We start from the raw sequence: 23,142 nt of genomic DNA, 5'->3' as shown, positions 1-23,142 counted from the left end.
AGGATCAGCTAGACTTGCATCACTTGCAGGCGCAAACTTGACTTAATTGTCTGTTTGCTTACTTGGGAAATGGAGTAAAACCAGGTTTAAAAAAATTGCTTGGTATTCTTAACATATGTTGTCGGTTGAATAGTAGTCGATAACACTTAACAAGCACAAGCAGCACTGAGGAGAATATAAATAAAGCATACAAGAAATGAAGTAAAAATGAGTTGGGTATTCGTTTCGTGTTTGTTATCACCACACAAACGCTATCATGACTCCATATTTTTGGCTACTGTTAGGGGTCCGTCACTGGCGGGAAAATGCAGCCGAACATGGTATCCGCCATACGCGGACAACAACGTCGGTGCGATTGCTGGATGTCGTGGGTTGTATGGTATCGTCGGTTTCCATACAATGGACAATTCCTAAATACATACATACAGATCCGAACATAACCAATAGCCCAGCACATACTAAGTAAGAGAGGACAAAGTTAGATTTTTTCACAAAACGAATGCGCACATATCACGAACAGAAACTAACTCCCTGCAGCAGGCAACCACCACGTGGATGAAGATGGTCAGTAAATACAATACCTGTGGTAAGTTGGCGCTTTTGGTCACCGTTATCGCGGGCGTTTTATATAGCAGCATTTACAGAGCGATGAACCTGATATATTGTTAATATCACATTTTAATCTACGAAGTGCTTATTTAATAGTTACATTTGAAATTGGGAATTCGTGCATTAAATATGTCTGCGATCGTTCTTCTACATGCGTTCGCTGCGGTCTCCCATAGGCTACCATGTTAAAGAACCAGCCGTTTGAAAGGAAAGAGTCCGATATTCGAAATGGATTAATTTCAAAACCTGAAATGAGCCCTAATTTTAGTAAGTTGCGCTGTTCTCACTGAAAGGTAACAAATTGCATGACATGCTAAAATCGGAATTTAGCTTCGATACGATCTTTCTCACGTTTAGTCAATGATACATTTATTGTCAATAGTAACCAGATCGAGGTGAATTGATAATAAGTGCCTTGAAAGACAAACAAGATCTGATAATATTGGAGTCAACATATATAAGATAATTCAGAGGAAAATTGTCAATAGGAAGTTGGTAATGATTAATAATTTATTAATAACTATTACTAAAAATAGAAATAGAACTTTAAATTAGCATTAACTTTTTCAAGTTATTAGCATAACTCTATACCCCCTGAGGGTACATATCAGGAACTTGTAGCAATAGGATATCTGCTTATTACATGTGTTGTCAGTAGAAATCACCATGACAGACAGTAAAATGAGCTCAGTAAATTAAAAAAAAAAAAAACCTAGAAAAAGGTTCAGACTAAAGCTATTTATCTGTAAGAGAAATAAACAAAGGCCATCACACCTGTTCAAGTTGGGATGTAATGCTTTGCAGCATTCTTTATAAAGCCACTATAACAAATGATTTCTATAGACGTTTTTTTAACACAGGACCCTGTGTTTAGAAGAGATGATATGTTCTGCAAGACCAGTTGTTCATATTTATGATTGACCACCTAGATGTCAAATATGCACTTCATGTTCCTGATATTTCAGTGTAATACTAATGGTGATACAATGCACTTTGCATTGATGGCAACTGACATATACAGATGAAGAGAAATTGTGTGGTTAATACATTTCATTCTACAATAGTTTCACATTAGAAACAGTTTGGGGTTAATTTATTTTTTCAACTAGATCATATCTTTCTGTGTATGAATGTAATGTCCTGTATGCTTATGAACATACACAGGACATTACATCCATACAGAATCACACCATCCTTGTCAGAAAAGTAGAGACTTAAAACCTTAATGTTGGGTCCATGCTGTGTGTTCTACAGATGACTTACCACATCAAGAGTTGACACTGTTGATGTGGTAAGTAATAATGGTTACAGTGAAACCTTTATCAAAACATTTAATTCTTCTTCTGCCCAAGAAGAAATTACTTGCATTCCATTTCCATTAATCAACTTTTGATTAATTTGTTGCATCAGTTTTAAAGAATCATCTTGCAGGTGCAGGACTCAACCTAAAGCAGTGCCTAGGAGTAGCAAGTTTGGGCAAAATTTTATCAACCATAAAAACCTTTTTCTTAATTATACATATTTTCTTGAATTTAGGGACAGCAAAATAGTACTTGCCTATGGGGGAACATGTACCCTAACAACAGTCCTGACACACCAAGTATCATCAAACATGAACCATGAATGTGCCATCTGAAGTTCTTGGGGAAAATTCTGCATAAAAGTAGCTTACTTATGGAATGGCAATAAATTTGGCAGCCTACATCATCTCCCTTATGGGAAATAACACTTAAACTAGCTAAACCTTAACTACATTTTTTAATACTAGGAATTTACTAATTTAATAAAACTGTGAGTGTTCTGTTAAAAAAAAAAATTCTGGTTAGAGTACAGTGCTCCATTTTTTGTAATACATAGATAAACATCCTAGTACTGTAATAAAGATTGTTTTGCATAAATCCTTTTATTCTATATATTATTTCTGCTTATATTCTATATTAAAATAGACTGCTCTTATATACACTCATAAGCCATACCACTTACTAGCCAATTTGTTTCTGGACATAAGACTGCACAGCAAGTCAGAAAAACAGGCTGGGGGAAACAGTATCTTGGTATGGGAATGGTTCTCATGGAGAATCACTGAGTCCTCTAATCACACTAACTATTAATTCTTACCTGAGGATAGTTTTGAATCAGGTAGTCCTATCTGGTGACAGTGTGTACTGATGATTTGGACTCTTCCATCAGAACCCCCATTGTCACGAGACTGACACTAATAGCCAACGAATGCCATTGCTTCACTTTAACTGACCCCAGGTCATTACTGTATTTGGTCCTTGCCTACCTCTGGAATCATGCCTGAGCCACCAAAAAAAAAAGGAAAAAACACTAGAAAAGTTTCCAAAAATCTTTTCCTAATTAAAATTAATTTTTTTATTTATGTTATGTAGTGTCTTCTACTTCTATACTACTTATGAATTAGCAGTCACATAAGGTTGGAATACTCTATAGCTGCCGGGAATCATGGCCACTGTGAATGCAAGGCAAACAAGGTAGTGCTCGGGCAGTCTGAGCTCTACTTCATTTGCCTGAGCCAGGCCAGAGGAGATTATGGATTTCATGTATTAGTGATCACTGCAGATGATCAGTCATAGGTCGTACACAATGCGTAGTGTCTACTCAAATCATCTACTCAACTCCCCACACCCCAAGATTAAATCCTGAGTGCACCACTGTTCTAACCTATAGGAGAGCAGAAACTAAAAAGAATAAAATGGGATGTATGCTATACCACTATATCACCTCCATGGTATAGCGGAGTCACTGCCAAGATGGGTGCAAGTGGTATCTCAGCAGAGGCTCACACTATTATGTAAGTAGCACACCTCTAATCTAGAAATCCTGTTCTAGAGACCAAATATGAATCTTTTCAAACCTTTTGGGGTCTCTAAGAAGTCCAAAAAGGTAGCCATTATGGTATCTTGCACTAGGCAATGAAATCAGATTACCAACAGGAAAGCATCTGCCTATAAAGGCATTAACAAATCTTTCCTCAGTGTGTACCACTGGGTTAGAATCCCAGGGAGCCTGGGCCACCAAAAAAAAAAAGGAAAAAAACACTAGAAAAGTTTCGAAAAATCTTTTCCTAATTAAAATTAATTTTTTTATTTATGTTGTGTCGTGTCTTCTATTTCTATACTACTTATGAATTAGCAGTCACATAAGGTGGGAATACCCTATAGCTGCTGGGAATCACAGCAACTGTGAATGCAAGGCAAACGAGGTAGTGCTCAGGCAGACCGAGCTCTACTTCATTTGCCTGAGCCAGGCCAGAGGAGATCACAGGTTTCATTTATTAGCGATCACTGTGGATGCTCAGTCATAGGTCGTATGCAATGCATAGTGCCTATTCTCAAATCATCTACTCAACTCGCCCCCCCCCCCCCAAGATTAAATCCTGAGTGCGCCACTGTTCTAACGTATAGGAGAGCAGAAACTAAAAAGAATAAAATGGTACTAGAATAAAATTCTAGTACCTCTCATATGATAAGGTGTAAACAAATCAATTATCCTTCCAATTTGTTCGCACCTCCCTTTTTGCAAGATTATCTAACTCTCAGGAGTATTGTCTTAAACATACAGCGATGTCCAAGTCCTTGCTTTATTAGCATTTGGTTTGGTTCCATATTAAATGATGATCATTCGTTAATCCCACTTTCACATTCTCTTCTCAGGATTTAATGTGCAATTACACTACTAACACTGGAAGCCTTCTTGGCTTGTTTTTCATGTTTCACTGTATGCTAATCTTTCCACTCATTTATTTTACACCTAATCCCTGTGTGACTGATCTGGTATACACCTTCCATTTCTGAGTTTCATGAGGGTAGAGGATACTAGTTTTTCATCTGCAGATGAAAAAACTAGTATAATGCTTGCCTCATAGCCTTCATTATAATTCTAAATCATAACCATTATTTTCTGGTATATTGCAAACTCTCTTCCACACAGCTAAATGTTCCAAAAGATGAACCAACTGTGTAGTCTAGTCTAGTCTATTTTTCTTTTTTCTCTCAGCTTATAGTCTCCCATTGGCCTTAAATGACTTCAGAATATCAGTGAATGTGAACCTCTCCAATCCAACACATTACATTGTTGGGGGGGGGGGGGGTTAAAATAATTGAGGTTTTCCTCCTGAGAGGATTCCACTCATGACTGGTGTGTTAAAATACATCTTGAGTGTATTATGGTCATTGATAAAATCAATGCTTTTCTCCTCCCCAAAATCCTTAGAGGCAATGAACTGTATTTCGAATTCTGGCTGCTATCAATTTGCATTAATTGGGCATATTTCAAATGTGAATCAGCAGCCAGTAATCTCAAAACAATTCTGCATATAAATAGAATGAATTATACCATGTGAAAAAACTTAGTACTATCAATCAAATCAAATTGAGGACAGAGATCCCATGACTACTAATAGTAGGTATCTACTGACCTAGTTTGCTTCCAAGTATGCTGCGAAGATGAGAAGATCCAAAATTGCATTTATCAAAATTGAGTTCAAATATTAGGGGATAGAGCAGAATAGAATTGAATATCATTTCATATGATATTCAAAAAGCATGTAAAAAAAAATAAATAAATAATAATAATAATAATAATAGCTTTCAAAACCAAAATATACAAATATCCAAGGGAAAAAAATGAGTGAGAAACAGTGACCACACCTTGGTCTCAATGGCAGATTCTGAAAGAAACAAATTTCAGTCAGATCTGTGGTGAAGTCTGCACAAATTTAAAAAAAAAAAAAAAATCAGAATTCCATACTGAACTTAGGAAGGATGTCATGGAAGAGACTTACATGTCGGAAGTTAATTGCATTGTGTGTACACAGAAAAAAAAAAAAGTAAGAAAACAGTATATAAAAATAGCTAAACAAATGTCATAGAAAGAAAGGTTAGAATACAGAATATATCATATCAGAAAATGTTCATATATGAAGCAAAGAGTAATGAAGATGGGATAAAAAAGGGTAACTTGTCACTTAGAAAGATTGCCAGATGAAACAAGCAAAGCAGTTGTAAAAAATATTCAAGGAATGCCATGAGGAGTACATATAACTAATGTAAAAAAAGCCATAAAAAGTGATGTGGAAAGTCAGACTGAGCCCAGATATTCAAGAATTATTTGGGCATCCACTGCACTACATCATTCAGAAGGTATGATCAGATGCATTTCTCATGACTGGTGTAGACTGAAGTCATGACTGAAGTAGAGATCTCATTGTACAATGAGATCTCTACTTCATTTATGTAAGCTTACTTGAACCAACTCAAAGGCAAACTTGAACAAGCTAGGTTCAGGTCAAATAGATAAAGATGAGATTCACTTTTAAAGCAAACAGTTTACAAATCATGGAAATATAACTTCAAGATCCCAATGACTAAAATAAAATGACTGAATGACTTGAAAAGTCATTTAGAGTATTATTAAACAATCATATCAAACCAGATATATATATAGGGTTCCCAAAATTCACAAACCTAATAACCTCCTTCATCCAATAGTTGACAGTAGAGACACCTCATCTACAAACTGACCAAATCACTTCTCCTCTCCAAGGAGACTCCCTCATATTAAGAAATTTTCCGCTCTTTAAAACATTAAAAATTTAACACTGACATGATTAGCATTGACGTTACTTCATTGTTCACCGATGTAGCTTTGGCGGACACCCCCCCCCAACCAGATTAGGCCACATTTCCCCTCTGGCATTTGAATTCACCATTTATACAGTTGGATGGGACAGCGATGGATTCACCCCCCCCCATCCCAACTTCTACATGGAACATTTTGAAAAATAAGTACAACATAGTTGTGCTTAACGTGGAAAGAACAAATGAATGAATGACACACCCATCCACACACATTTTCAGATGGAGCATTATTTTCTGGGAGTGAAATTTTTTGCTCTAACCCAGAAATATATCTTCAAAGAAAGAAGTAAATTGTTCCATTCCTGATAGATAAAAAAAATTGCTGAGATTATTAATTCATGCCATTAGAAAAAGTTTCTTTTGAATTGTTCCAAGAGGAATATTTTATTTTGGTGTTCAAAAATCCTTTCAATACATAGCTTGGCTGTATTATGATATTTGCAATTTGGCCTCATAATCCAGACATTTTTGGCACATCTCAACAGCCAACATCCTAAAATAAACTTCACGATATAAAATAAAAAGAAAACAGTCTTCCCTTTCTAGATACACTAGTGACAACTTCCAAATGGCATTATCTTTTTGCATTTACAGAAAACTAGCATACAAGGAAGGTGTTTACATAAACGATTACACATCACCCATCACAAAAGTATGGCATCCTCAAAACTTACTCACTGAGCCAGGACTACATGTTTCAAACTGAGCTCAAGGACCTTTGTAACAACTTTTTAGTTAACAGCTATAGCCCATATAAATAAAAACAGATAAAATACTGTATGCACCTTCCCCATCCCTCCTGCAACCAACACAAGATCACAGTAAAACTATTCCTATCCCATACCTTTCCTTTATAATGAAGAAAAAATGAAAGTTTAATGAAGATGCAAACAGGTACATCAGAAAAAAATTCTCTGCAAATGATTTTCATACCATGTTCAAAGCATTCCTTTATTCAGCTTGCTACCTTTATTTGTTCTCCCAAAGATCAACTTCATTCTCTTACTCATCCTGGAATGCACAAACTTCCTTCTCTCTGCAAGTTTAGCTTATTTTGGACAGACTGGTAATCAGTTAATTTCTGCCTTCAACACAAAAATTACATCTGCATGTCAAGTCACGAATGGCAGACCATGCTCTGGATACTCCACCAGTGGAATAAGACATCACTATTATATTTTATTATTATTATTATTATTATTATTAAACAAGACCTCATGGAGTCAAAGACTCATCTAGGAGGTCCTTTTATCTCGCACACATCTCATCATACCGGGTCTTAAACACATTCAAACTCCTTGCAGACACCACACTCTCAGGCAAGGCATTCCAATCATTCACAACTCTGCATGAAAAAAACCTGCCTCTCACTCCCCTACTCACACCCTCTTTATACAGTTTCCAGGGATGACCTCTGGTTCTTCCCTGATCTCCCACTATTCTCTGTAGAACTTCTCCACCATTGATCCTATAACAACCTCTTACCAACTTGTAGGTCTCTATCATATCTCCCCTCTTCCTTCTCTCCACTAGACTCTGCAAATTACATCTTTTCAATCTTTCCTCATACTTGACATTCCAGAGGTCAGAAACTACCTTAGTCAGTCGCCTTTGGACCCTTTCCAACATCTCTTCATCCTTCTGAAAACCAGGTGACCAAATCTGGGCACAATAGTCCATGTGTGGCCTAATCAAAGCCTTATACAATGGAACAAGAATCTCCCTACTTCTACACGTCAGTGTCCTCCTCATCATTCCCAGAAGTCTTTGTGTTGTCTTCACAATTTTGGCGATGTGTCCCCTAAATTTTAGATCCTTATCCACTATCACTCCCAGATCTCTTATTTCCTCTACCTCCAACTATATATTCTCACCAAGCATAAATTCTGCATCCCATCTTTGTTTTCCAAATTTTAAAACCTTACATTTTGCAACATTGAACTCGCATCCCCATTTGCTTGCCCAATCACTCAATTTATTCAAGTCTTCTTGCAAGGCAACAACATCTTCACTACTCTTTATGGTTCGTCCCAACTTTGCATCATCTGCAAACAACTGAATATCTCCATCCAAATCTTTGCCAATATCATTAATATACAAGTTAAATAGTAATGGCCCTAAAACAGATCCCTGAGGCACTCCACTAGTGACTTTCCTTTTCCTGGATATTGCACCCCCATACACAACTTGTTGATACCTCTCAGATAGCCAGTCTCCAATCCAATGCACTAATCTAATATCCAACCCCAACTGCTCTAGTTTGACTGTCAACTTATCATGAGGTACTCTATCAAAAGCTTTTGCGAAATCCAAGTATATTACTGTGTATCCTTCTCCTCTGTCCAAGGAAGTAGTCACTTTATTGTAATAAGTAAATAGATTACTAAAACACGACCTCCCTTTAGCAAATCCATGCTGTCCATCAAAGATTATACCATTGTTGTCAACCCAACTCTGGATCCTAGTTCTCACAAGCTTCTCCAACAACTTAACCACAACACCTGACACACAGATAGGCCTATAGTTTGATGCTTGAGTTCGATCACCTCCTTTATGAAGTGGCACAATCTTGCCCTCCTTCCACTCTTTAGGGACTTGACCAAGTGCAAGACTCGTATTAAAAAAATATGTCAAGGCAGGTGTCAACTCTCTGGCACATTCCTTCAGAATATGCAGTGATATATTATCAAGTCCCACAGCCTTATTTACATCTAGTTTACTCAACTCCCAAACACCTCTTGCTCACTTACAGTCAATCTCTCCTCCCCATCATCAACTGCTCTTAATCTCTCCATGAAGTCACATTCACAAGATCGAAAGATCTTTATGAACTGCTCATTAAGTATCTCCACCACACATTCTGCAACAGCTGTCTTTATACCATTTCCTCCAATCAGTGTCATCCTTCCATAATCATTCTTTCTTTTGCTGACTACATATCGAAAGAACTCCCTAGGATTATTTTTAGCTTCATTAGCTAACTGCTGTTCATACCTCTCTTTAGCTACTCTCACCAACCAAGTCACTCTCCTTGCCTGGTCTTTGTAGAACTCATGAAATTGGTTACTTCCACTTCTCTTATGCTGCCTCCACAATTCCCTTTTTCTCTGTATTGCATGCTTAATCTCGTTATTCATCCATCTCACACCTAACTTATTTAACCTTGTCACCCGTGGTATACATTTAGACATTGCGTCCACTAAATATTTTTTGAAAATCCTCCAAGCTGCATTGATCTCTTTTCCAGCTAACTCCTCATTCCATGCTACACCTGCAAGCTGTCTCCTGAGCAATTCATAATCACCCCCCCCCTTGTAGTTCCACATATACCCTTTTTTCACAGGGGTCCTTGCACTGCTGGCAACCACCCAAGTAATCACCTCATGGTCACTTTCACCAATTGGTGGATGATTTGATACCTCATTGATAATTACATCCTCTGATGAGATGACCAAATCCAAAACCCTTAATCCTCTTGTGCCCTCTGTTACATACTGTCTGAGGTAGTTATCCCTCAAAAACTCAAGAAACTCATTTTCTTTACTTCCAGTTGCTATCTCTTCATTCCAGTCTATATTGCCATAATTAAAATCACCCATAATGATCACCCTTTTCTTATTTGCTTGGCTTATTTGACTATACATTTCACTATCACCACCATCCACATTACCAGGTCTATAACAACATCCCACCAAGTATTTGATTCTATTCACCTCTATCTCACACCATACTGCCTCAAAACCACTGGCCCCCATTTCCCTCTTGCATCTCTACCTTGTATGGACATAACTCTTTCTCTATCATCAATAGCACTCCCCCTCCCTTTTTACCCCTTCTATCCTCACGAAACACATCATACCTTTCCATCTCTATTCCTGTCAGGATGTCATCCTCATCTAACCATGTCTCACTTATTCCGACAATCTCTGGGTGCACAGACGCAATTAGTGCAACCATTTCATCCGCCTTGTTTCTTATACTTCTAGCATTGGTATACAAACACAACAACTCATTTCTGGATCTACAGCTAGTTCCACTGATACCACTCACTCGATGTGATCTCTCCATGCTGGACTGGGGCCATTTCCCTTTCTGCTTCTTCATTTTAGAACCCTTTGCAATTCCATCTGTTTCCTTTTGATCCCTGATCATCCCATTTCTTTCCTGCCTACACATGCTCTCACCTCCTTTTGGAGCATCCACCTTTCTCACGCTGTGTATCCCTGTCCACTCTGAGCCTCGCCGTTTCCCTGCTCCTCTTGCACACCCATTCTCTCATTTTCTATACTCATACCACTCACTTCCACATTCATTTCCACTCCTTCAATCTCTCCTGTCTTACTCTCTTGCTCTTCCACATCACTCCCCTCTCAATCTGATTCATTCTCTCTATTCACTTCTCTACCTTCCAGCAGCAGTCTCTCCAAGCGACTCACACCATAACCACTCAAATGCAGTCCATCGCTCCCATACAGCTCACTTCGTCCCTCAAACTCATTCCACACATTAACAAACTGTACTCCCATCTCCTCACACGTTTCAGCCAGAATATCATTCATAATCCTTGCTCTCCGCCTCATTTCCCCACAATCATACCTAGGCAACACACTGACCACCCTTCCTGTCACACTATTCTCCTTTATCTTTCCAAGCAGTCTCCTGACATTCATTTTGACATGCTCTTTGTTCTCTCTCAAATCATTCGTACCAATTAATACAATTAACTCTTTTGCCCGTTCCCGCCTCATATTCAATGCCTCAATCACTCTACTCATTTTACCGCCTGGAAAACATACCTTGTGCATTTTATCCTCTAGCACACCTTTAATAATGGAGTCGCCATACAACGCCACTCGCTCATCTTTTGTTAACTCTTTCATGCCATCATGATTTATTTTAATAGTTTTGACCTGAATTCTCTTAATTTCATTCCGCATCCATTTCATTTCTTGCTTCATCCAATCCAATTCACCTTCTGAACCTCGCGACACATTCACTCTATCATTAAATCTTTCTAACTTTCTAACTCTCGACCCCCTCTTCTCACTTTCCCTCTCATTCATCCTTCTTTGTTTCCATACTTTCGGTCCAACATACGTCCAACTTTCACTATCATTCTTCTTACTTTCACTCTCACATATCTTCCTTTGTTTCCATACTTTCGGACTAACATGCGTCCAACTTTCGCTATCATTCTTCTCACTTTTACTGTCATTCATCTTTCTTTGGTTCAGTACTTTCGTTCCAACATGCGTCCCACTTTCGCCATCAGTCATTCTTTTTTCACTATCATTCATTCTTTCGATTTTTTTTACTTGCGATTTCTGCACCACGCCATTTCTACTTTCATTCGTTATCTCAATTTCGTTTCTTTCCGCCTCACTTTCATCACTTTTAACATCCGTTACGGTTGTCAAATCGCTCTTTTTCTTTTTTCCTGATTTTTTAACATTTTTTCGCCTGTCTTTCTCGCCATCCTGCTCTTTCAAACGTGCACTCGCGACACAATCGATACTAGCACTTTCTGTCATCAACTTCATATTCGCATTCATCAATTCCTCGTTCAGGTCACATTTCGCACACACCCTTCTTCCATCCGCACTAAACATCCACATTTCAGAAGTTCTGTAGGTGTGAGAAACTGGAAATACTCCCTCAATCTCAAATATGGTTGCATTAATTTGCCAAAGATCTGGGAGATGGTTCAGATAATTTGACTTCTCCAAATTAAACTTATCCAGCCCAGAGGGTACCTTGTTAGGATGTTAGGTTTGTTTGTTAGATTTCAATTGTTTCCACTGCTTTAGTTGAGTGCCTTGTGCTTGTTAGTTATTTGTGATCTGAAGAAGCTAGTTAGAAAACCAGCAAAATATAATTTTCCTACATATGTTGGTGTTAATACCGAAACACTAGCATGAATAATCAACACTTAAAACTTTCCATACATACACAAATATGCAGTACTGAATATCCCTTGAGGAATGGGAGATGTATATTTACTTGGTACTTAAAATCCATTACAAGTTTACAAGATTCCTATTGATAAACTATTGTTGAAGCTTTCCTTTTTAATGAAGAAAAAAAAATTAAAATTTAATGAAGATGCAAATTGCTAATTCTTATAGGAAATCAAATGAGTAAGTTTATATGTAATCAGAAAAATTTTAGTCAAAAACATTTAAGTAGCTATATATATAAGGCACCATTAACACTATGGGGATTCTAAGAAAAAATTAGGAGTGAACTGGTCATATCAGTAGCACAATCATTAAAATTTCGAACCGCCAAAACCTTTAATAGTTTTAGTTTCTATGTGCGGCTGTGAAATAATGTTGGATTCAATATCCACTTCATCAACATCATCACACGTATCAAGGATTTAGGTCTAGCATGGCCTGTTCCGGCCTTAGAAGTCATCGTTTAAGAGGACGTCCTGGTTTTCTTTTTCCTAATGGCTTGGCTTGGTAATCTTCTGCTGGAAGAAGTCTCGCAACAGTTTGCAATTATGTGATCACATCACATTGGACAAACTCTCTCACATTATAGTTTATGAACAATGGCGTCGTATTTTTGGATGCCATTATCTTACGTCGCATTGGCGCCATATTTAAATCTATGAAACGTAACGTTATATACTAAATTAAATAACGGAATTCACACCAAAATCCCACAGACACAGCAAGCTACCAAAATTAGGCAATATTACGTTATGATTTTAACCTATATTCTAATTTTTACTCAAAATTGTACTTAGCTTTCGGGAGCTCTCTGAAAACACAACCATCCGTCTGAAGGAACTGAGGTGACTTTCTAAAAGTTTATTTTCTCCAGTCCCACTACCCTAACAGCAAAATCATCATCCTGGGTGATTTCAATGTCCATAACACCAATTGGCTATCCTCTTCCAGTTGTACAGATCCTGCAGGCAGAGATGCTGAAACATTTGCCTTCACTAATGACCATACACAAATTGTTCAAAATCCGACTAGAATACCAGATAAACCAAACCACTCCCTAAATATCCTAGATATCTTCCTTACTAATGACCCCTCCAAATATGCAGTGAATGTAGTGAGCCTGCTGGATAATTCTGACAACTTTGTGCTCATCTCCACCTCCATGAAACCACTCTTACACATCACTCGCACACAAGAGTAGTTTCACATTATAACAGTGACAAATGGGTCAGCCTCCAAGACTACTATGCTTCATTCCCATGGTTGGATTACTGTTTCTGTGCTTCCAGTCCAAACATATGCACCAAACGTGTCACTAAAGTAATCTCCACTGGCATGAAAACATACATTCCCCACACTATTTTGAACTGCTGTCCCCAAACTAAACCCTGGCTCTGCAAAAGATGTGCCAATGCAGTGCAAATGAATAATCAACCATACCTTAACTGACTCAAATTAAGAACCCCATCATTCTTCAATGCCTATACTAATGCCCGAAAAAGATGCAAGAAAATTATCAATGCTTCTAAAACAGAATTTGAATCGGCAAAAAGCAGGCAGCTTGCAGCCTGTCCTAATGGCAGCCATTCCTTTTGGTCTCTTGACAAGGCAATTAGCTGTAACTTTTGTCTTACACTACTCCCACCTCTATCATACTCAGGTGGCTCAATTGCAACATCACACACAGAAAAAGCTAAACTCCTGGCCTAACACTTTGCCTCCAATGCACATGTAACTGACAATGGCAAATGCCCTTCAGTCATTCCAATTACCCAACACATGCAATGCCCCCTGTATCCTTTAGCCAAAAAGATATCTTAAACCTGTTGTCTAAATCAGACACAAAAAAATCTTCTGGCCCTGATGGCATTCCTCCAATTGTCCTGAAGGTCTGCAACAGAACTGACTCCTATCCTATGCTGTCTGTAAACACCCTCTTACTCCACTGGTATACATATCCCAAAGTCTGGAAACTGGCCCACATTCAACCCATTCCTAAAAAGAGTGATAAATCAATACCATCTAACTACTGCCTTTCTCACTCACTTCAGTCTTATATAAAGTGATGGAGAAAACCATCAACTCTCCACTCCTACTCTACCTCGAAGGAACCCAACTATTAAGCGACCACCAGTACGGATTCCTTCGAAACCGATCAACAGGAAATCTATTCACAGACATTACCCATCGCTCGACAAATGCCATGGAGAAATTCCGCGAATTCCAAGTAGTTTCACTTGATATCTGTAAATGATATCAAGTAGTTTCACTCGATATCATTTCACACCAAAAAGAACCATTTTTCCCCAAGAACGTTTTTGATAACACTGAAATTCCCAGACAAAATGAAATTTCTCTTCTCGGAATTACCCTGACATCAAGACTCTCCTGGCATAAACACATCACAACCATTGCATCCTCAGCTTCCAAAAAACTAGGTTTTCTCTCTCTTTCGCTCAAGATGCTTCTTCACCTCTAAAGCTGTTAACATTATACAAATCTCAAATCCGCCCAGCTATCGAATGCTTCACTCACATTTAAAGTGGGGCTCCAAAAAAGCTCCCTCAAAATGCTTGACTCAATATAGAGCAGAGCAATTAGACTTATAAATGACCCAACTCTCATCAACTTGTCCCCTCCCCTTCACATAGATGCTTGGTCTCTGCAACTTGTATATTCTATATAAATATTTCCATGGGAAATGTTCATCTGAAACAGCATCAATAATTCCCCCCACTGTGTACCAAGCCCATTAAAACACGTACAGCTGCCGCCCAACATCTTTTCACAGTACACCTTGAAACCCACATAACAAGCTTCTTTTGCTCCTCCTTCATCCCTGCTACTGCGGTACTGTGGAATAGTCTTCTCCCCGCCGTATTTCCCAAGGAATGCAACATACAGGCTTTCAAATCAAATGTCAACACGTTCCTCCTTTCCCAACCGACTATCCATATACGGTACTAACGCACTATAGGTTGACCAGCCAATCTCTCGTATATGGGCCCAACATAATAATAATAATAATAATAATAATAATAAAAATCTATCATGATACATGAATTCCTGTCTTCAAATTTTTCGTCAGCAATGCAAGAATCTCCAGTGTTCTATACTTTCTCGGGTTCTGTCTCCTGTACATTAACTGACTCAATTCAGTTCAATTCAAGTCAAACAAATCTTGCAGTACCTAATCGTTAGAAGCGACCCTCCGTAACAAATGCAGGGCTGGATTTATGAATAAACTAGACAAGTCACAGCTTAGAACTCACATTACAAGTTCCTCAGCGCATAATTTAAAATTACTCAATAGAGAATGGGGGGATGAAGAGATTTTAAGGCAAATGATGCCTTAAAATATCTCTTCGCTGTTCTTCTAGGAAATGAAGATAACTTTGTGAGCTTCAACACTAAAGACAGTCCTGTATAATTTACTGCAAGAAAGGGTTATGTCACTTCCCCTTATTATTTTGATGTGGTTCGTATAAAAATGATTGATCGTGGCAGAAACATCTCCGCATTGCTTCCAGCTGCCAAAAAAACTTTTCATCTATAACTACTAACACCGTAAATTACAAATCTGAATATGCACAAAATATTGCTCTCATATTTGGTGTGGTTCACCCATAGCCTCACTAGCACTGGTTAATGTTCACAAGAGAACAATTATGTTAACTGACTACCCCTCTCAAAGAGGTAGCTTCTGTGAGAGGGGTACCTTTTAGGGTATACTTTAGTCATTAGTGCTCTGCTAAGGCTATGCTGGGGATGGTCAACATCCGATTACTACCCACCTACAAATTTCTAGAATTTTGTGCTCTTCCTCCTGCTGTTTCATTCCATCTACCTTATATACTCTGGAGCAGCCTGTCTCACTGTCTTCTACCCAAGATTATGGCCCTCAACTATTAAAAAACAAAATTTTTATTTTACAAGAAGTATTATAGGGCTTGCGATCTTTGTTTTGTTTAGTTGGTTAAGATATACATTTACAAATAAAATAAAATAAAATATAAAATAAGCACTTCACTCCATCTATGTCATTCTTTTCATATTTACTCACTATGAAAGTTCATCAGAGATTGTTGGTTCCACATTGTTTGTATCATTATCCTTGTGTAGCTCAGTGGATGTGGCGTTTGCACACCAAGGTGCTTGACCGCACGAAGGAAGACTGTTTCGAATCTAGTCGTCGACTAGAGGAAATTTTTCTAAACCATTTTTCGACCGGTTCCCGAGTTAGTCGATCTCTGGCACGGACAAGCGGGTTTTTCGTCCCGTAAACTTAAGAAAATCGACCGTAGACTCTACATTATTTCAGACATGAAATATATTGTGTTAGGGACCACGAGATGGCGGCACTTATTCAGCCGTCTCTCTTCACTGCATGCCGCTTAATTAGTGATAGCCTTCGGCAGCTATTTCTGATTGGCTGCCAGTGGAGATTGAACCGCCCACTCAGTCTCCAAAAGTTAGATAGGGCTAAACGACTTCGCACCTCGCCTACTCCCGTTTTGGGAATAAAAAGGCATTAGCTGATTTTTTTTTCCTTGTGAAGTCTTCCGAGCCTAATCTAGCTTTTCTTAGGATTCCTCTACGTTTATCGTGACTGTTAATTACTTAATTACCTTTACCACGCTTGAATACAGTACTTTCTTACAGCAATTGATTTTTCGCGTATCATTCCGAGGTTCAGTATTGCATTGCCTGTGCTTTTCAAATTCATATTATTCTCAACTGTTTCATCCCACAAAGTAGACGAACTGCCATTAGAACATTAAGACTGAAGAAACTCTGGCCATGCATTTTTTTATTTTCAAAAAAAAAATCAAAATCAACTAACGCCTTTTATTCCTTAATAGGAGTAGGCGAGGCCTTTATACCCTATCTAGCTTTTGGAGACTGAGTGGGCAGTTCAATCTCGACCAGTAGCCAATCAGAGATAGCTGGCCCATGCCAATCACTAATTATAGCAGCCACAGATGAAGAGGCTGGCACGCAAGTGCTGCCATCTCTTGGTACCTAACCCTAACAAGATATGTCACTGTCTGCAATAATGTGGGTACTGCGGTCGATTTTCTTGAGTTTACGGGACGCAAAACCCGAGTTTCCAAGAGAAAAAACCCGTTTGCTTGTGCCAGAGATCGACTAACCCTGGAACCGGTCGAAGATAGGCTTAGAAAAAGTTCCTCCAGTCAGCGACTAGACTAGAACCTAGGTCTAACTTCAAGTGGCTAAGCGCAGAGGACACAAGCGCCACTTCAACTGAGCTACACATGCCTTTATTATTTAATTTTTATTATTTCTTTATATTTTAATGGAAAAAACTTACATTGGTGCAGGTTCACAAATTTTGCTTCCTGCATATTTTGGTGCTTAATGAATACTAGTAAATATGCTTATTCATATAAGTTTCATTTCAAAGCAAAAATCTAAGAATTGCAGTTTCAAATATTTCACTTGATATTGGTGTAGCAGTAGTGAAACACATCCATCACATTAAATTGTTATTAAACACCTTTTCTGTATTTAATTCTTTTTTATTACTAATCATTATACATTTCATGTGCTTGTGCTGCAAATGTACAAAGACAATACTGTATATCTATCTATATGAATAAAAATATGAGTAGTAGGGGTGTCACTAGTGACCAGATCAAGATCAAGATAAGATAAAGAATCGTGACTTGATTGGTTGTTGATTTGATGACGTCATTGTGGGCGTGACGTCATGAGATTGGAATGTTAGGAAATTCCCAGGGGGCATATGTGTCAGTGACGTGATTTCTAGTGTTTTGGTTTGGGTATGGAATTATGGGTGATGATAGAGATAAGGATTCCTGTTGTGATTGGTGGGACACTTTGAACCAGATTACGATCAAGATAAGATAAGGAATCATGACATGAATGTGTTTGTTGTTATCAGATGAAGATAAGTGACGTCATTTGTTAGTTGTAAATAACTGACGTTATTGTTTTGAATGGAAAAGGAAGATATATATTAGTAGATAAGGAATTGTGTCGTGATTGGTCGGACACTTCTGACCAGATCAGATAAGATAAGGAATGGTGATGTGAATGTTTGTTGTTATCAGCTGAAGATAAGTGACGACATTTGTTAATTGTAAATAAGTGACATTGTTGTTTTGAATAGAAAGGGAGATATATTAGTGTATAAGGAATTCGTGTCGTGATTGGTGGGACACTTCTGAATAGATCAAGATCAAGATAAGATTAGGAAACGTGACGTGAATGTTTGTTGTTATAGTGTTTGGAAATTTGCTTGGGCCCTCATCTGTCAGGGACATCACATGGTGTATTTGGTTCGCTTAAAGCACTGTGGGTGTTTTTTAGAGATAAGAATCGTGACGTTATGTGTTTGGAAATTTCTGGGGAACATATGTCTCTCTGTGATATCACATGGTGTTTTGGTTTGGCTATGGAATTGTGGGCGATGTTTTTGAGATAAGATATCTTGGAATTTTCCCAGGGTGACATACACATCTGTCATTGTCATCATGTTTTGTCTTTGGTTGTCTATTGATGGCTGTACTAATTTTCCAATACATTTTGGGCATTTCTTTCCTGTTAAAGGGTGGGAATTCTTAGAGGAAGTCGTGATGGGAGCACTGTTATGAGCTTTTACGAATAATTTAATTAAATACTAGTGTCCTTCAAAAACACACTTTTGTTTCAATAGATGGCTGTACTAATTTTCCAATACATTTTGGGGCATTTCTTTCCTGTTAAAGGGTGGGAATTCTTAGAGGAAGTCGTGATGGCGGCACTGTTTCGAGCTTTTCTGAATAATTTAATTATATATTGGTGTCCCACAAACACACACTTTTTCTTCTTCTTCTATAGATGGCTGTACAAATTTCCCAATACATTTTGGGGTGTTTCTTTCCTGTTAAAGGGGAAATTCTTAGAGTCTAGTGGAGGCTGTGTTTCGAGATTTTCTGAATAATTTAATTATATGCTGGTCTCTACAGCATTTAAAAATTAATTAAAATAAACGGACAGTTAAATGGCTTACAAAACCTTTTGTGTATATTCTAGAAATTCTAATGATAATTTAAATTACTTGCTATCTTTCCAGAATGGCTCTTCTAAATGCGAATATTCCAAAATAGTTGAATTTTATATCCACACCACAACACAAACACAAAAACCAGAAAGAACAAAATTTCTGTAAAAACTGTAACCTGAAATAGTTGAGTACCTCTTCCTTTAGATTCCAGCCCATAGGATCATGCTATGTTATGATCATGAGCAATATCCCCCCAGCAAGCGGTTGCTACAAATCGCGGTTTTCTTCAAAGGGGTCTTTCTTTCGATGGTGAGTTAGCCGATCTCATACGGAGGTAGCAGGGTTTTTTCTCCCGGAAACTCGGGTTTTTCATCCCACATACATACAAATTGGCCCTTCAGAACACACGCAATTTACAGACAAAAATTACTAGTTGTGGTGGTGTTGGAGGTGGGCGATAGATGGCGTTGATTCGTAGTTGAGGTAAGGTGTAGAGACAGTTGAAGATGTCCTCCCGCGATGAGTCTTCAGACTCCTTGGAGGTATCAGGAATAATAATAATAATAATGACATGAGTCACATCAGTAAATTGCGGTATTGTTCAAAAGGTATCATTTTCCCAAGTTTGGATGTTTCTCAAATACTTACATATGACTAAGTGATTAGCATTCACATGATTGTGATGACACATATCCTAAAATTATTCATTCTTCATTCCCGTGGAATGAAGAATGAATCATTTGTAAATAATATTTCATTCAAATAAAATGTGTAAATTTAAATGAACAAATTGGGTGTGATTGATGTGCTATACAAATTTAAGGAAGACCAAAACATTCTTTTTTCTCCATGTAAAATTTCATGCCACAAACTGACCAGAAACTTTTTTTTTAAATCCACTCAATGAAACTGTCAACTCTGAAGCAAAAGGAAATGGGTATTAAATTAATAGGCAGAATTTTAGTGGAGAATATTTCACCTGAAAAGTGACCTTTTAATTATTATATATGTAGATACCTGTCTTTTTCACTTTATTTAATTTCTGTATCTTAAATTCAGTAAATACAATTTGTTAATAATATTACAGTCAAATAAAAGGCAACATAGAAATTAACAAAGTATATATTTCAAAGTTAAATTAATTTGAATTAATAAGAAATAAATATTTGTGTTGTGCTGGCAAAAGAAATTTTTAAAATAAAACGCTACCAAGAGTTCAAAACCTTGTTTGTCGCATATCCATTACTTAAAATTATTAATGCTAAAGAAAAATAAAATAAAATAAATATATTTCAGTTACAGAAATAGGGTAAGAGCACAAGGAATCACAGGTAAAATTAATAGTAAATATTGGATTTAAAAAATAAATGTAAACATTAATTTACTACATCAATAATTTCCCACGGGAACAAAGAATGAATAATTTTAGGATGTATCATCACAATCGTGAATGCTAATCACTTAGTCATATGTAAGTATTTGAGAAACATCCAAACTTGGGAAAATGATACCTTTTGAAAAATACCGCAATTTACGGATATAATGATAATCATAATAATGACTCATGTCATCTTCATGAAAGACCCCATTGAAGAAAACCGCGATTTGTACTAACCACTTGCTGGGTTGATATTGCTCATGACGATAACATAGCATGATCCTACGGGCTGAAATCTAAAGGAAGAAGTACTCAACTATTTCAGGTTACAGATTTTACAGAAATTTCGTTCTTTCTGGTTTTTGTGTTTGTGTTGTGGTGTGGATATAAAATTCAACTATTTTGGAATATTCGCATTTAGAAGAGCCATTCTGGAAAGATAGTAAGCAATTCAAATTATCATTAGAATTTTTAGAATACATACAAAAGATTTTGTAATCCATTTAACTGTCCATTTATTTTATGTATTTTTAAATGCCATAGACACCCAGTCTATAATTAGATTATTCAGAAAAGTTCGAAACACAGCTGCCACTAGACTCTCTACTCTACTCTAATCTAAGAATCCCCCCTTTAACAGGAAAGAAATACCCCAAAATGTATTGCGAAATTAGTACAGCCATCTACAGAAGAAAAAAAAAAGGTGTGTGTTTGCGGGACACCAGTATATAATTAAATTATTCAGAAAAGCTCGAAACAGTGCCGCCATCACAATTACCTCTAAGAATTCCCACCCTTTAACAGGAAAGAAATGCCCCAAAATGTATTGGAAAATTAGTACAGCCATCAATAGACAACCAAAGACAAAACATGACGACAATGACAGATGTGTGTGTCACCCTGGGAAAATTCCAAGATATCTTATCTCAAAAACATCACCCACAATTCCATAGACAAACCAAAACACCATGCGATATCGGAGAGACATATGTTCCCCAGAAATTTCCAAACACATAACGTCACGATTCTTATCTCTAAAAATTACCCACAATGCTTTAAGCGAACCAAATACACCACGTAATTCCCTGACAGATAAGGCCCAATGAAATTCCAAACACTATAACAACAAACATTCACATTATGATTCCTTATCTTATCTTGATCTGGTCAGAAGCATCCCACTAATCATGACACGATTCCTTATACACTAATATATTTCCCTTTCCATTCAAAACAACATCACTTATTTACAACTAACAAATGACGTCACTTATCTTCATCTGATAACAATAAACATTCACGTCACCGTTCCTTATCTACTAATATATATCTTCCTTTTCCATTCAAAACAATAACGTCAGTTATTTACAACTAACAAATGACGTCACTTATCTTCATCTGATAAGAACAAACATTCACGTCACAATCCCTTATTTTATCTTGATCTGGTTCAGTGTCCCACCAATCACAACATGAATCCTTATCTCTATCATCACCCATAATCCCATATGTTAAACGAAACACTAGAACTTGCGTCACTGACACGTGTGCTCTCAGGGAAATTCCTAATATTCCAATCTCATGACGTCACGCCCACAATGACGTCCTCAAATCAACAACCAATCATGTCGCGATTCCTTATCTTATCTTGATCTGGTCACTAGTGACACCCCTACTACTAATGCACCATGTCAAATGTGTATGTAAAATGCTAAAAGTGTAATATTTGCATTTGATTTTTGCAATATTCGCTGTGTATGTTTTGTATTGAATATAAATACAATAAATATTATAATAATATGTCTATATTATGATTTTTTTTCGAGCAAGGCCGTGAAATATTTTAATTTTTCCAAAGGGGACCCTGACATCCAGAAGTTTGGGAAGCACTGTAATAGTCCTGATAATAGAAATTAACAAACTATCGGTCGTTCATACGAGCGCCTGACAATTTGAATGTTTTCTTTATGTAGCTCACACCCATAAAATTGAGGTTGTAATGATTCATTTATATGGTGTGGAGTGCCCTCCTGCGAGTCGCCAAGTAATAAAATATCGCATACGTATTTAGTTACAGCTATATTTGCACTTAACTTCAAAAAAAAATGCAAGAAATGTTTTCCGAAGTGCTAGGGTTTCTTTTTTTTTTTTCTTTGCTACCAAGACATTTATTCCTTCATGCTAGCTGGTAATAATGATAATCAATATACAAAATATGTATAAATGAAATTCGTTAACATTCACTGTCACTAATTTACGACAATGTCTCAAAGCAATTAAAATCACCTTGAAACAGTGTGTACACATCAACACTCCAGGCCACTCGGCTTACAACGCTTATGACAATATGAACTTAACATGCAAAGATCGGTTTGAAGCTTTAATAAAGTTAGTGGCACTGAATGCGGTAGTACTAGAGCTTGCTTAACGAAATTCAAATATTCAACAAAAGATGGCACGATTTTGGCACATGCTTGTATCACGAGAAAGCTTCATTCCATGGGT

The sequence above is a fragment of the Typopeltis vanoorti genome, chromosome 5 (genome assembly GCF_054136105.1).
Source record: "Typopeltis vanoorti isolate ZY-2024b chromosome 5, IOZ_Tvanoo_1.0, whole genome shotgun sequence".
Classification (NCBI taxonomy): Eukaryota; Metazoa; Arthropoda; class Arachnida; order Uropygi; family Thelyphonidae; genus Typopeltis; species Typopeltis vanoorti.
Note: the sequence above shows the minus strand (reverse complement) of the source record.